Raw genomic sequence first — 15,560 nt, forward strand, 5'->3', positions numbered from 1 at the left:
ACTAGCCAGACTGTGATAATCCTGCGCTGCCCATGTGCTGGGAGATCCCACCTACCAATAGCTCGGCTCTCCCCAAGATAGCCACCCTTTCAAAACTCTTCAATTTTTCCTTACTTACTCCATTGCATGAACAATGATCAGCACAAGCACACATCAATCACTGATGATCAGTCAGTCAACTGGGATTTAACTGGCCGCGCCATTACTGGGCAATTCTCAACTGTTTTTGCACCGGATGGGATCCCTGTACCTCAAACCTAGACCGATGGGGCCTTCGCAATGACAACAAATGTCTTTGTGGGCAAATTCAAATCATGTCCCATATTGTTGACTCAGGTTCATTTACTATGCTACCTCGTGGCCTTCAAGCTCTTTGCACTGGTGACAACATCACCTTAAGAGGGCTGAAACAATATGCTGAAACCACTTTAAGAGGAGGCTGGATGTACACCTTGCTGGGGTCGTTTGACCCCAGTTCTCTTTCCTGCCAGGGCAGGGGGTCGGACTCGATGATCTGCTCAGGTCCCTTCCGACCTTAGAAACTATGAAACTATGAAAATAACTTCTCACATGGGCTGCCTTGGTTTCTTTCACCTCTCCCCATCCACTGCCTCCATTTGGATTTCCAAAAGCACCCAATTCAGCATAAAAACAAACAAAAAAAAGCATCATAAATAGCCAAGGTGCAAAAATAGTGCAAGGACCATGCCTTAGTGATGAACGGTCCTTGTGTGAAATCTTAAATAGTTGCTCCTTGCCTCACAGAAGTATGTTCTTGGCATCTTTGCCACTGAGAGCCTCAGATCTTTGGAATCAAGACCAAGCTCGTCTTATGCAAAAAGGGGAGCATTTGCGCTCTGCCCCCGCATGAGAATTGCTTTCTTGCTTTCTGCTGCATGGGGAGGTTTACTGGAGAGACTCAACTCAGTAGAGATTCAGCCTTTTGATTTAATGGAGATCTGTTCAATTCAAAGCAGAAGCTGGCATGGCATTTTCTTGCCACAAGGAAGCATGGTTGGTCAAAGCGTAATGTTTCCTTGAACCAACAAATCCGCTAGATCAGGGGTGGGCAAAATGCAGCCTGCGGGCTGGATGCAGCCCACCAGGCCATTCCATCCGACCCACAGGACCCCTAAAAAATTTAGAAAATTAATATTTATCTGCCCTTGACTGCCTGTCATACGGCCCTCGAAGGCTTGCCAAAATTCAGTAAGCAGCCCTCCGCCCAAAATAATTGCCCGCCCCTGTGCTAGGTACTTTACTTTATCTATCAAGAGGAGAAGGAAGACCTTAAGGCAGAGGTTCAATTCACTCCCCCCAGCAGCACCCTAGCCCATTTGAAGAGTCTCCACTTACTGCCTCCCCAATCCTACTTTCTGATGAGTCCCATTGCTTTCTGGGCATTTAAGGGAGGGAAAAAGAAGTAAAACCCAGGCTAGCCAAATATGTAGCATTTCCTGATAGGAAAGTGGGTTCAAAACAGAAGGAATTGGCTGATGCCACTGTCACATGCTACAGGTAGCCCCCAAGCTCCTTGTACAGTGCTCTACCTGATAAGCTGAGTTACCAAGTGCTCAGCTCTCCATGACCTCTGGAGAGCACTAAATATTAAAGGAGCACCTCCTGCCTGTAATTAGATGATCACTCTGAGTTTAGTGGGCACGTACATCCCAGACTCCTCCCTGTGACTATACATGCACTCCAGAGTTTACGAACACCATTCCCCAGTCATGCACCTTGCCTTGGGATAAACCTTCTCACTGTTCCCCCAAAGGAGATGCATCAACACTTAAAATGGGAAGAAAAGTCTTAAAAGGGTTAGGTAGGAAGGGATAAAAGGACCCTTTTGGGACAAAGAATTGAGAGATAAAGCTGAGATTTTTCAAGGATGCCATAGGGATTTTGTGGCCTATTAAAATGAGTTTCTAAATCTCCTACAAGGTTTTGACAATCTCAGGCAGCTATTTGGAGGGGAGGTTTTGTTTTGTAGCATGGGCCACGTTTCTGGAATAACATGTGATAATGAATGAAAGGTTCATTCCCATCTGACACCAATGACCCTCCATTGCATAGCATATTTCAAAGTCGTCTAAGAGGATGAAGTGTTTTTAAAAATGTTGCCAACCGACTTTCTGGTATATGCATCCTGTGTAAATGGTTTTTAACAATGTTTTTTTTAAGCTATTACTAAAATAGCTTTGGAAGCCAAGATGTCCCCCTTTCACTCAACATATGCCAGCCCCCCTTTTAGCCACTTATCTGCTCCAAGACCCGCTTAAATCCAGGATACACTTCAATGGGTTGTGGCTGAACACAAAAAATTACATTAGCACTTGGGAGTCTGACTTCCCATGAGGTTTAATCTTATCGTGCATCTTCCTCACCTAGTGGTGATGCATGGTAACAGGTTGTATTAGGTTTGGGAACAATCATTCTAGCTAAGAAAATGTTGCTTGTGACCATTCCTAAAGAGAAAGCTTCCTGGCTGTGACTACTTGAGGGTAGTGAATAAGGGGAAGTGATAGCATTATATCATGGGGGTGGGACAAAACTTTTGACTCTTTGTGGTCCTGGAGGGGTCTTGAAGTACCCTGTCTAGGACCAGTCATGGATCTAATAGAGTTTAAAGCCAGAAGATCCCATTAGATTTGACTCAGTTATTCCCTTTGTTGAGCCAGTAACTGTGTTTGTTGAGAGCATACCTTATTGGAAGGCATCCACTCTGTCTTCATAGTCATCTGATGCTAAGAAGAGCTGCTCAAGGTATGTTTTGCGAAAGAGAGCCCACCAGGCAGATCCATTGCCAATGCAAGCCTGCCCTCCATCTCATGCTGAAAACTACTCTCTCATGGACCCAGAGGGACAACCTTCCATCTTCAGCTCCCTCTGTGCAAGCACCTATGGGGACTTTTTACCATCTTGTACCATCTACATTTTTCCCAGAGCCTGACGAAGGGACTTTGATCCCGAAAGATTGCAGAAAAGGACAATTTTCTTGCCATTTTCTAGTTGGTCTAATAAAAAGTATCATTTTGGAACCAAGAGTTCTAGTTTTTTGGATAGCTATTCACTGCTTTTGTCTTGTTTGGTTTTAAAGGACTGAAGTGAGAAGGACATCAGCATGAGCCACTGCATAGATTAGGGTTCAGTGCATTTAGAGCTAAAGTAAGATCTCAGTGATCTGGGCATTCCTAGCTCTGTCACTGGCCTGTTGTGTGACCTCAGACAAGTCATTTTACATCTCTATCTCCTCTTGCACCCTATGTCTATTCAGTCTGCTAGCACTTGGGAACAGAAAGAAATATGTGCTTGTACAATGCTTAGTATAAGGGGACACTGGAGTGAGATAGGTGATATCGTTCTACAAGTAACTAATACTAATCAGATCGCTTTGGGGAAATCTGCTGCAGTCTAATAGATCTCTTTGTTAGAAGACTAGCTCCAATGATTAGCCAACATTTCCCTTTGTGTAATTTCATCCTGTTACTCCTCATTATCCCCAACTCTTTTGTTGGATAGCTGCAGAGGGCTTTGATACTTTATCTCTTCTCCAGACACTGTTTAGCTAAATTCATCCCTGGTGTTAATCCAGTCAGGTCAGTGGAGTTACTCCAGTGATGAATTTGTCCCATTAGGGCCAAAGTCTCCTCTTATTTCCCACTACCAGCCTGTTGACATCAACCAGCTTCTGTGTTACACATGTAAATCTGAATGCAGGACAGTTGTTCTAGATTCAGCCCAGTGTCTTTGAGAATATAGCTTTTCCATAGTGTATTAAAACATGGTTCAGCTCGACTTGTCCTTCTTGGAGGAATGCCTCCCTGGGATGCTTTCTTTGATATCTACTCAGCTTGTCACATTTTGTCCATTCAGAAACGTAGAGTGCTGTGTGCTTCTTCCACGATGGCCATCGTCCTAACCTCGGGGTCAGGTACAGAAAGTGACAGCATAAGATCAACGTTCAAATCCTGATGTGGGTTTTTGAATGAACGTGGTGGACACACAGCATTTAATTTCATGATTAAACATCTGCGAGCAAGGAAGATTTTAGGGTTTGGACACTGAACTGTGATCCAAAGACCTGTGCTGAGTTCCCAGCTGTGCCAGAGACCGTCTGCACTGTAGATTGCTAACTGCTCTTTGCCTCAGTACTGCACCAGTAAAATGTGAGGATAGCTCTCCCTTCCTATTTTAATAGGGAACTCTTTGCATTGTACATGGACAGCATTTAGCACAACAAGGACTTCAGAGCGCTACTGTAGCACAAGTAAAGAGGTCTCCATTCTTGACCTGGTGTGTTAAGAACGTGTGTCTGTGTCCTACATTCAGGTTCCTGGATGAACACCTTCACATTTATCTATATTAAGCGCACTTGTTTGGAAGAGCCCAATTTATCTAGAAAGCCAGATTTCTTCATATGACTAGGCCAATGAAGTATGGAGTCATTCAAAAGATACCCATTGCTCGCTGATTCGATGCTGGTCTTCCCCAGCAGGAGGCAGAGCAGCCTGTGCGATCATCCATCAATGGAAGATTTTGGATTTTGCCCTCCCTTCTTTTTCACCCAAGACTGTTGGTTGTGCACTAGCACAGCAGTGGTTTTACACCATCCAGGAGTTCCACCCAGTGGGGCAATTGTCTCTCGGTTGCTCATGGCCTAGATCTGGATACTTTGTGTCACCTAGCTGTATAAACCAGGGGTGACCAGCCTGCAGCACGAGTGCCCCAAGTGGCACGGGCAGCCTGTGTGTGTGCTACATTGCAGGTCGGGAAGGGTGCAGGCAGATAGGGCAGAAAGCAGAGCAGGAGACTGGGCAGGGAGCACACAACAGGGAGCAGAAAACAGAGCTGCAGATCTGACAGAGGAAGGGGATCAGAGTGGCAGTTGTGGAGGATACAAGGCTGCTTTGTGGCATGTCTGCCAAAAAGATGGCCCACCACTGGTGTAAACCATCTAGGGACTGTCTGGAAGACTCTAGTTTCTCTGGGCTTTGTTTTGAATAATGTCTTGATCAACATTATATTGCCGCTGTGGCTGGTACATTCTACTCTAGGATCCTGCATATTCAGGAAACCCGTTTTGAAGTGGCCCGTTTCCCACATCCTGTGCTTTTGCCAGTTTCTTTCAGATCCAGGAACCCAGAAACCCTTATGCAAGTCCTCAGGTTGATCCTCATGGGTGCTACGACTGAGGCTGGCAAGTCAAATTAAGCATCTGTGTGAGCCTTTGCAGCATAAATGACTCATTGAATGCTCCAGTGAAAGTGTTGAATGCTATCTCACGTGCCTTTTTTGATTAGACACCATGGCACGTTTGACGGGTCCCAGTCCAGGTTCTAGTGGGAAAGTCACAAGTACCCTCTGCAAATGAGGCTACCTCATCTCCTTGATGTCTGGGAGAACAGCCAAGCAGTATATGACCCATGAATGCTGAAATACATTTTTACCTGTTGGTTGGTCCCTTCTACATTGAAGCACCTCACTTCTTCCTAGGTAGTTCCCCATGTCCTTACTCAGCCTTTTAGCTTCAACAAAGTTTTCCTTCTCTTGCTGTTTGCTGTACTACCCTGAATCTTGCCCCAACAAGCTGTCACTCCTCACTGTCACTTCACTGTTTACCACCGTGACTCCAGAATCGGCTACTAGTTTGCTGAACGCTGACTGTTCATTGGGACTAGCAAATGAAAAGCACAGAGAGCTGCTTTGAGCAAGAAAGTCTTGCTATGGCTGAGAAGATGAGGAGGAAAAGGACCGCCAAAGCTAAAACAGAGCATGCACTCTGTAGGTGAGAAGGAGACTCTGTACTGTCCATGGGCAAACCTCAAATTGCTGGCTAAGCCAGAACTGTATTTTTTGTGAAGGACACTTCTGGGAAGTCCTTGTTCTAGACAGGTTATAAATTTAGCAAAACCATCCTTCACCTGTAGTATTTGTTCTGTTTTATACAAACCGGGAAAGTCTAAACAAAGCTGATGCAAAGCAAAGGTTGTAACCACAGAGCTTTGGCTTGGACTTTGTTTTGCCCAAACCAGTTTGCAAACTCACTTTGGGAAGGACAGTATCATAGTTAAGGCTCTGTCCTAGCTCTCGGGATCCGCGTTCAGTCCCAGGCTCTGCTAATGCCAAGTGTGGGACAGTCACTTAGCTTACTGAGGCACAGGGAGGTTATCTGCCAAAAGGTGATAATCCTGATGACAATGGGATTTCCTTATTTTCCTGAAGGTGTTGTGAAGATAATTGGCCCTATGTTTGCAGTGGTCAGATACTAGTGGTGAGCACCATATTCCAGGCCATAAAACAAACTTCACAGAAGTATCACGACCTGTGAGATGGGGTTTTCTCTGAAACGTTCATGTTGGAAGCTGCAAACAATTCAGCAGGAGTCTGTAGTCTACACTTTCTGTTCAGAGTTGTTGTGTTGTGTTGCAGTCTTGCTGGGCGTAATGTCCTCTTCCGGGATGCTAAATTAGGCTGTGGAACAGGCAAAGAAAGAAAGAAAAAACTCTTAGCCTTTACACTTAGTCCTAATCTTGGAAAGACTGTGAGGGCACATCCGGACAAGTGCGGATGTTTGTTTCCCCAGGGACAAGTGAACATCTCACCATCCAGTGTAGTTTTGACAATTAAGATCATGGTTACACACACCCATGTTGCATTACAGTGCTTTGTGTACCCTGGAAAGATTTTTGGTTTTGTGTTTTCCCAGTATAATTTTTAATTTAACCTTCATTTTAATTTTTAATTTAGGGCTCTAGTTAGGCCAATATACAGCAATATATGGTCATTCTTAGTTCACTATAAATTGCCTTTTTAGTCCAGACTTTAGGCTTCTTGGTGTTTCTATTACATATATTTCAAGATCAAAGCTCTGCTCATGTAATGGACTTGGAATTTTTTTAAAATGTTTAATTGATTTACACTTTTTTTTAGATTGGGGTTTACTAAGTAGGAAAGAGGTAGTGGGGGATGATTGGATGAGTGGTAGTGTCGATGTGGAGGTGTAGAAGGAAAGAAGTGGGTGGTAATTTTGTTTCATTTTTAGAGCAGAAAGGCTCTCTCAAAAGGGAAGGCTCAGGAAGGTTTCCTAAAGGCAGTCAGGCATCTGGCTGCGCCTGTCTCCCATAAAGGATCATTCTCCTATTAGATCTCCATTGCCTGACAATGCTCGGTATCCACTGCTCACATGTGACCTGGGCTTTGTGATCTGCACTGTCTAGTACCAGGATAAGTGTCCACAATGGGCTGAGAGGGGGTCATGCTGGTATTACTGGTGAAGCATTATTTTGTATGCAGGCCCTGAAGGAGTTCTGAGAAACCTAAGACACAGCACAGTGCACACAACTCAGTAGCTTTCCAATTTCTGCTCCAGTAGCGGGTATGGCAGGAGGGGCACGTGCATAAGAGAAGCACTCTGGGAGCCACTTGCCCAAAGGAAGTTCTTACAATAATGTGAGATGCCATAGTCCAGCTGAACAGCTCCTTTGCGCACATGCACAAGGGGCAAATGCTTTTAAGGACACACACGTGGAAGGAAAGGAATCCAGGCACAGTTCAAAAAGCTGCAGCCACAACGTGGCCATTATTACTGATCAGACCCTCAGTCTGCCGCCCAAGAAGCAGCTGTCAAGCTTTTTGCTAGTGAAGATTAACGCCCTACTTCATTGAGATCTTACCCTTGCAGGGATTTGTGGGTGCTGCTGCTCACAGTGACTGCTGGTCTGTCAATCAACAAAGAGATGATTTTACTGTAAAAAACTAAATTCACCAACCAGCTGGAACTACAGGCTAAAAATACCGTCCTGGCAAAGTAGCCAGGCACCATAGAACAGGCAAAGGTGGCACGCTCATCAGCTTCAACATCCCTGCGGACCTTATAAAGGGAGCCCCAGAATTACATTTTATTCAGTAATGGGCACAATCCTGCCCAGGCAGCAGAGGGTCCCCAGGAGCCAGGGCAATATTCCTGTTTGAGGGCAGTTTAGGAGAGAGAACCATGTGTGAGATGTGGAGATCAGCCCTTTGGAGCACAAGTGCTTTGTGGACAGCTGCATTAGCAGATGGAAATAGGGGATGAAGCCATTCTCCTCCCCGCAGAACCCAGCACACACTGCCACTGCTTAATGATCAGAAAAAGAAGCTTAAGGAAATCAATCTCTTTAATGACTGATCAGAGTCTGTAGCAGAGGCTCTTGCACTGTGCTAATACTGACCTTGCTGGTGCTAAACTCTCCCTGTTGAAGAACCTATTGGCCTTTTCTCTACAGCTTTACAGTTCATACTCAGGTCCCTGTCCTGCCCCATTCTGTCCTATGTGATACCTGTGGTAAGTGCTGACTTGCTGACCTTTAATACCCACTTCTTCATGGGTGGAAAATAACCACGTGATGTACATGGCAATGGAGATAGACACTTTCTGCACTGCATAGCATCTTCACTCCAGCTTGATCCGGAAAAGCCTAATGTCTATGGACACATATGGAAAGCCCAGAGAGAAGCACAACTACTACCCTATGTGGAGCGTGAATTTATTACCTAATATACTGGATATGTGTACAGGATAAAATCCTGACCCCACGGATGGCAATAGCAAAGCTCCCATAGAACTCCATGGAGTCAGGGTGTTGCTTAGAGTTTCAAGCATACAATTAACTAGGCCTTAGGCACATTTTATCCTCCTTTGAAGCAGCAGGTATTAGTTATTTGGCATAATGAAGAAGAGGAAGTGATTATTTCTTGCTGTATGTAGGAAGTCAGGATTAAAAGACTTGGTAGTCCCAAGGGTTCAGAGGAGGGATGTTTGTTTCTAAATGCTCTGAACAGGCTGGACAAGAAAAGGTCAGTAGATTTTGCAGTCACTTCTGGCAGAAGCCACACATTCAGCACCTGCTAGTTCCTTTTTAAACATGCTTCTCTCTTTCTCAGACACAGAAGCAAGTGCAGTATGTGAGAAAAAACTCAAGTCAGGCTGTTCGACATTTTTCAAACGCTTTTTTAAATGTTTTTAAGAGACTTCTCCAAAATGTTTCCTGCTTCATAATTTTTTGGCAACAATTTCATCCAAATTGCTCTTGCAATCTTCTGTTCCTCCAACAAACAAACAAAATTTCAGTAAACAAACTTTTCCAGAATGTTTTACCCCAAAAATGGGTTCACAGGTTTATTGACTTTGATGGGGTTGCATGGAGGTAACTGAGCCTGGACTGATTTATTCCATTGTATTTAGCATCTTCTGTCCTCTAGGTTGTTAAGTGACTTTACAAGCAATGGCCTAGTCCTGTAGCAAACAGCCTGTAAGTAGAGCATTCTGTCCATGGAGGATCAGTGGCCTGCTTTCAAACATCTTGCAGGATCAAGACTTATGTGCAAAATTGTTTGTGTCCCTTCTTCTCCCCCCACTCCTCCCCCCCCCACCATAGATAGCCAGTAACTGAATAGGTAATGACTGCTGAAGGATAATAACACAGCAAAGTTTTTAAGAGAGTAACACATCCCACTGAAGCAATGTGATGCAGTGGTGCCTTGCAGAAGCAGCTGTTTCCTCAATAACATCTTCCTACACCTGTATCTTCTCTACTAACTTTCCCTGTAGTGTAAAACGGTCCTTTTACAGAAACATTTTCCTGGCATGCCTTTCTGGGGCCTGACCCTTTTTGCTATAGCAGGGGAAAGCAACTGAAGTTATAGAGTAGCTATTTTTCATCTGTTAACTTCATTTTCTTCTCTTCCAGTGGCAGCTCTCAAATGTTCTTTTCAGTCCTGAAGGGTCCCTACTGTGCTCAAGACACATCTGCCATCCTCCCACCTCAACTATTGGGAATGATTGAGTTCAGAGCTGAAGGATGCTAGAACCAGGATCTTGAAAGTTTCTCTTGCACTCTCGGAAGAGATCCTGCAGCATGAACTTACATAGGAAACCCAGCATGTTTTGTTACCTTTAATTTAGGTATCTCTTAGCACTGTGTCCCATATCTCAGCTTTTGTAGGCTGGGAGAGCTGAGTGTTTCCCTTATTTTATTTTCTTGCTTTCAAGCAGATAGGACATTTATACAAAGAGAAGAGGGTAATTATAATCTTCTCTACAGAAGTAGCTCCCTGATCGCTTCTCTGAGAAATGCCAGGCAGTCTGTCTCCTATCTTCTTGTCGCTCCCAGGCTCACGTGCCTGTACCCACGTGTATCGGAGCTGGGGCTTCACAGCTTCTCTTGACAAAAGACGCAAGGTTTGTAGCCACACAAGCACTTGGAGGATCACCCATTTCCAAAGCCTGTTTCTGTCATAGAGATGATGGTGTCTGCCTGTCTTCCAAGCCTTCTCAGAGCTGCTGTCTGCTCAAAGTTGCTCTCTCTGCAGGATTTGCCTTTCAGCACCATCTTGGGCACAGCCCAGGGATGTACTGGCATCTCACCTGTAGCTAATACAAATCCAGGCTGTCATCCTTCAGTCTGCTATGTCAGCTTCAGGCCAAACTGTTGAGAGATTCCAGAATTACCATAGGCTGACTGAAAACATGGACCTGGAGATGGAGAGAAACTAGCTAATGATAAAATGTTCCTCGCATACCATGCCTGCATCGCTGGGGTTGCTCCTGGAGGTGGGCTCTACAGAACTGAATCTCTCCATGCGAGGACATGGAGATGTCCAACTACCCTACAGGTTGCAATGGTTCCATGTAGCCGCAATTCCCCTGGCACCATCCCAGGGACAGGGATCTTCTGGTTGGGCTTTCCAAGTCCTCCCTTTCCCTATGCCGTGCAATAGAAGTACTCAGGGGGTACAGCTGCGCAAAAAGCTAACTGTGCAGTAGCCTAATAACACTGCACAGGAGTGGGCCGGGTAAAACCCATGCTAATATGCTACTGTGCAATAGCATTAGGCTACTGTGCACTGCAGTTAACGTCAGAAAAAACCCAGGTGCCAGCGTTATGGTGCAGTAGCACCAGTTGCTATACAGTGATTTAGTACTTGGTTATCCAAGTAGTAACCTTAATGTGCTGTAACGCTGGCACATTAATGAATGTGTAAACACACCCATGGGAGAGTTTTTGAAACCACTGAGGTGGGGATTTGCTTTGGAAAAAAAGCCAAGAGGAGGTATTCTTTAATGTTGGGGAGTTTAACTTGGTGGAAGGTTACCTTTAGGGTGAAACACCACAACGGTCTCCTGAGATATTTACATCTGTGAGATGAACCTCTGGTGAGAAAAGCCCTCCAGGGTCACTGGGGAGGACAGGACTCAAGGATCCAGCAGATCATTTCCACCTTGAACTCCACCTTGAAATGGATTAGGGTGGGATGGAATTGGCCTGATGGGGACAAGACTGCAGTCAACCCAGCTGCTCTTGCCACCTGGGATAGGCGATCTTAGTCTAAAAGTTATATTATGTTGGGGATCAAGGACTAGTTTGACTTTGCTCCTCCTCTTTGATCTATGTTGGTAGAGCAGCCCACTTTAACCACAGCCCAAATCTTTCCCGAATCTGTTATGCAAGTCTGTTGACTTCCACAGAGTAAAAATGGGATGCCTTTCTCTTCTTGAAGTCAACACAGTTGTTCCAGGCCTAAGTGTATGCCTACACTTTGGTTGCTGCTGTGACTGCCATTTAATCTAGACATATCTGAATTACTAACTCAGTGCAGGCTCCAAAACCCACCTGAGAAGAGGAGTTAATGCTTGGGCCATTAGCCTATGCTGAGCTCCATGCTGCTGTGGCTAGATTGCTACTAGTACTTGAGCTAAATAACTTAAAACTACCTTGGTTCTGTCTTTTCATCCAGGAGTGACTGCAATGCAGCCCTATCCTGAACCTGGGCAGCTGAGTTACCCACGTAGGTAAAGCTGAGGCCCTGTGAAAGAGAAGAACAGGTCTGTGCAAGGGCCAGAATGAAGCTGTCTGAGGTGGCCTGTACCCAGGCTGCATTAGGAGCTGGGAGGAAGGCAGGCTGGCTCATCTCTCCTCATTTCTCAGTCCAGCTTCTGAGCATTGTGACACTCCGTGTCTGGCTGTTTGCAGGCATGCACAGGGAGTCTTGCCCTGTGCTCCTCATGTGCAGCTCCTTGTGCCAGTCTGGTTAGCGCCAGCGCTCCCCTCACTGCTTGGGTAGGGGCACTTCCACCCATGGCCTTGTGAGTGCATTTCCACCTCCTCCTGCTCCATGTTCAAAGCAGGCCTGTTGACAGCGGCATGTCTGCGCTTCTATTAAACAGTTTAATGGGTGGGAGGCTATCATGTGATAAGACATTAGACCTCCCGTTAATCAGCAGCCGTCACCCCAGCCCTCCCTCTCCTCCATCATCCTGCATCAGGTTCCTAACAGCTGCTTCCTAAAGCTCCTGAGCCCCAGGAATTGTTCTTGAAACAATACGTCAAAACACCATTAGTGCACAGGCTCTCTCTGCTCGCCCACCCGCCCTGCTCCCTCCTCCCTGCTCTAATGGTCAGGACAGGCTGGCGCTGAGACACCCTGCGTGGTACTTTGAAGCGTCCATTTGTATTGGGCTCGGACAGCTGGGCCTTGCCAGAATCCCCCCTGGCCCTTTGGGCTAAGCCAGAGTTTTAAAATAGCCCCCCTGCACTTTGGTGACAACTGCGCAATTATTTTAGACACTGTTTACAGACTCTCAGGGTAACCTGAGCCCCCAGACAATACTGTGGAATGGGAGGCAGAGGGAGGTAGGTAGCGGGTGCGGGGGGTTGGCCTATTGTTTTTCAGCCTAATTAGCAAGCCCCTTGTGTCTCATAGGGGCAGCAATGGATGCTGTGGAAGTCTGGTCTAAAAAGGAGACCTTTACAACTCTGAGATAGTAACCAAGTCCAAAGAATTTAAAGGCACAGCGTCCTGTTCCCCCCACCGCCCACTTTTCTTCAAAAGCACCACATCTTATACCCCCACCTTTCATTTCTTTGTAAAAGCATGCTGCTGTGTTTTCTCTGCTTTTCCTGGCTCTTATAAGCACACTACCCCACTTTTTCCCCCCTGTTTCTTTGTAAAGGCACAGAATCTTCCCTCGCCCCATTCTTACCTGCTTCTGTTTAAGGACAGTGCTTGTGACACAACCCATCAGATTGTGTCTCAGTGCAACCTGAAAAGAAATGTATTTACTTTTGTGGCCTATCTAGGTTGGTGGTGGCAGCCCCTCGCACAGCTGTGCATTTTCAATATCCAGCTTTCAGGTATTGCCCAGACTCATCACATGCACCAAAAATTAAGCCAACAGTGCTCATTTCAGTCCAGTCCTGCAAGCAGAGCTTCTATTGACTTCTTTTTGTGGCAAAAAGGACCTACCCCCCATCAGCTCTGTGCTTCCAGGCTCCACAAGTCCTGTGCACAGGCTGAAGCTACAGTCTGTATCAGAAGTAGCTTTGCAGCTGGGAGGCCGCCAAGCTGAGTTCCTTATAGAGCTCGTGCTTCCAGCCTTAAATTTCTCCAGGGGGAGGTCTGGATCTCATCTGTTGCTGGCCTGTGCATATTTGGCACCTGCAGATAACATAGCATTGAAGGAAATGGGTGCTGTGCTTACAGTTCTTAATATCATGGACTTTTTCAAAGGAATGTAGATCGTATCAGAGAAAATGGGGAGAAGGTGGCATACATAATGAGCTGTAGAGGTGTAAGAGGCATGATCTACTGTTTACAAATTGTTATATTTATAACAAAAGAGCAGCAGCTTCTGTAAAGAGACTCCATAAAGCTAACAGAGAATCAGAAGGGGCATGAGGAGTTACTGAAGACATTAGCATCTTGCAAGACGCCAAAGCCGTAAATTAGGTAGATTTTGGCTACTTCTTACTTTTATGAGCAATGGCTTAGCCTGAAAGAAAGCAGATACGCTGATATGCACGGCATGGCAATCTGTCGTACTGCCATTAGCAGAGCAGCATGTGTTACCCCATGCTGCAGTGTATTAAGGATAATTAGGCAGAGATCTTTGGGTAGATGTGATATCTTTTATTAGACCTAGTAGTTGGGAAAAAGTTCTTCGCAAGCTTTCGAGTGCAATCTTCCTCCTTCAGGCATAGGGAGTCTCTGCTGGTCTCATAGGGAATGAAAGATAATATTTACAAGCCCAGGTCTGGGTGTATAGCAGAGGGTCTAAGCACGGCACATTCCAGCATGAAGGAGTGCAAAATATATGTGTGGGCACCAGTCAGGTAAAATGCACTCCCCTGCATAAATCTCCAGGAGGGCTGTATTGAACGTTTCACTTCATCAAAATATGCAGTGTTGTTGAAGCTTAAATGCTTTGGCAAAGCTTTGGTCAAGGAGGGGTTTAGGGTTCTGGTCTCAGACATGAGACCCTGGCTTAAGTCTCTGCTCAATTTGATTCATATGATATGAAGCAAAAACCCCAGATTGCTGTAACATGGGACTAGAGGGGGAGTAGAGCCTTGAATCAGGGTTTCCCACAGACCAGGCCTGTGCCCTCACTACCAAGCCAAACACAGCACACCTCCTGAATCTAAAGCCTGGGTGTCACCCTGAAAGTAGATGTTTTGACACATTTTTGTGAAAAATGTTGTGAAGGTTTTGGTCTCTTTGTAATGTGGGACAAAATCAGTTTGAATGCTTGCTTGGAAGTTGCTTCAAAATGGAACTGGCATTCTCTAGTCATCCCTAGTGTCAAGTCTCCTGCTCATCTCTGTCCCCACCCTCAAGAGTTTATGGCAGGACTGGGGTAAGCAACCCATGGAGCTGTGGGACTTAGGCCACACTTTTGGGGCAAGGGGCCTTATCAGTGTTTCTGCAGTAGGGGTCTTCACCTGTGTGGTGGCTAGGTGGCCTTCCACGGCAGCACTGTGGGCAGAAGTGTTGACTGTGGTGGCAATGATGGCAGCGGGGGCAGTTTGACAGTAGTCCACACTCAGAGTTGAGCTGCATTAAAGTGTCCCCCTGCTCCAAAACACTGCGCATCCCCATGGTACAACAGCAGTGGGACATGGGCAGAGAATGGGTCTTCATTAGCAGATATACTTAAACCGATCTTCATGGAGCCAGCAAGATGCACGGCAACACATTTCTCTCTCGTGTCTCACTCCTGTTATATGAAACAGAAGTAACAGCAGAGCTCTCATTGATCTAGCAGCTCGTTCCCCTGCTCTGCACTTTTTTAGCTTTGCTTTTTCCATGTGCAACTTTCCTCACTAGATCAAGGGAGGGGATGGAGGGAACCCTGCAGGCTCCCCCAGCCCCCCCATGGCTGCCCTGCCTGCCCCAGCTCCCAGTACTTTAAAAAAAAGCCCCAGTGCTCACTGGGTGCTGCCACATGGGGGGCTCTGCATGAGACCCCCAAAGCCCGAAGGCCACTGCAGGAGCAGTGAGTCTCAAGGCTTGTCACCAGGCGCGGGGGGCAATCCTCACTGCCCCCCACTACCCCCCACTTTTTTTCCTGCTGTATCTCACCTGTACTGCCTGTAGTCCTCAATGTCCACTGCCCAGTCGTGGGTAGAACCCACCAGATTTCCATGAGCCCCACTAGGTCTGGATTTTTGCTAGCTAGCAGGGGGGCGAGTTCCTCCTGCTTATTCCCCATGCTTTAAGCATTTGTGTAGAGGCATTTGAGG

This window comes from Gavialis gangeticus, unplaced genomic scaffold, assembly GCF_001723915.1.
Source record: "Gavialis gangeticus isolate Ggan-Ray unplaced genomic scaffold, GavGan_comp1, whole genome shotgun sequence".
NCBI classification, from domain to species: Eukaryota; Metazoa; Chordata; order Crocodylia; family Gavialidae; genus Gavialis; species Gavialis gangeticus.